Raw genomic sequence first — 1,469 nt, 5'->3', positions numbered from 1 at the left:
GTAACATGCTAGACTATTCTTCTAATTTGGCTTATGTTTACAATAAACTTACTTTCTTGTACAATAAGGGAATTTACCATAGACAAATAAAACATTGTTCAAGTTTAAATATATCTTTGGATGCAGAAATCTGCAAATGCAACCGAGTTCACCAACGGCTATTATTTGTGTCGTGTTTTGAGAAAACTGGGCATAATGCATGTGCGTAATGTGTCGTCCCAGATTAGCTTGTTAATTTCGCACAGGCTAATCAGGAACGACACTTTCCACCAAAAATTTAATTTTTGCTAAGAAGGGACTTCATTTTAACAAAAAATGTCATACAGCGGAAAGTGTTGTCCCTGATTAGCCTGTGCGAACTGCAGATGCTAATAAGGGACGACACTTTAAGCACATGCATTATGCCCATTTTTCTCAGAACACGACACATTTGATAAACTGCTCCTGTTCATTTTAACAGCAGTAATGTACATAGAGTACATGACGTAGCGTGTGACGATGAAGAAAGTTTATTGAGTTCTCATTTAAATATAATGATATGATGGCATAAGGGTCTATATTTAACTATGCTAAAATAATTATCAAAGACCCTAAATGCAAACTCGTCAATTCGTGAATTAAATGGATTATTTATGGATTGTAAAGGATTATAAAAGGTAAGATACTAGTTCGAACGGGTTTTGTTTTTTGTTTGTGCTTTTGTTGTTCCCTGTTCTCGAAGAAATGATTTTAACATGGGCGCCATAGATGCATCGGATCACACACGGCATACCCATAACAGAATATAAGAAACACGTTCTGTGCGTCCGTACATTCGTCGTCCGAAGTCGAAAATCGTATTGCCCTGTAAATTAAGTCAAATAACGTGTCAGTCGCTGCAATTTGTTGTTTACTCGTCGAAATTGTGAAGGTCGTCGACGGTAAGCTTTTATAATGTCGCGCGCCGCGGCAATTTTGTGAAAGTTACCTCTCGGTTACTTGTACTTACCCACCTAGGGAAGAAGGGTTTGTTTTAACTGGGGTTTAACCGATCGGTATAACTAACCAAATTTTATACAAACGCTTACCGACCAGTAACCAACATGTTACCGACTTTTAACCGCCGGTATGTGGTTAACCGCCGGTTTAACTGTTTATACAATCGGGTGCTGTATGTCAATTTATCCCGGTGAATGTCACGCCTAAAGCCTCCATTTCACGCAAGCAATTCATTATATTGTATTTGTTGTATTTTCAGCATTTATTATTTTAACAATTTAGTAATAATTATGCATTTTAGTAATTAAAAGATTTGTGATAGGTTGGTATTTAAGGTATGATAAAATTAAACAAAAACTCATATTGTTATACTTCTTGAACTAAAAATAAGGATAAAGTTCCTTTTCCTTATTTAGCTGCGATACAACTACTTAAGTATTGATAAATAAATGAAAATAAAACATGTTTTAGAATAAATGTTTCATTTTTCG

The sequence above is a fragment of the Dreissena polymorpha genome, unplaced genomic scaffold, assembly GCF_020536995.1.
Source record: "Dreissena polymorpha isolate Duluth1 unplaced genomic scaffold, UMN_Dpol_1.0 chrUn084, whole genome shotgun sequence".
In the NCBI taxonomy this organism is placed as follows: domain Eukaryota; kingdom Metazoa; phylum Mollusca; class Bivalvia; order Myida; family Dreissenidae; genus Dreissena; species Dreissena polymorpha.
The sequence above is the reverse complement of the archived record's forward strand: the minus strand, read 5'-3'. Positions refer to the sequence as shown.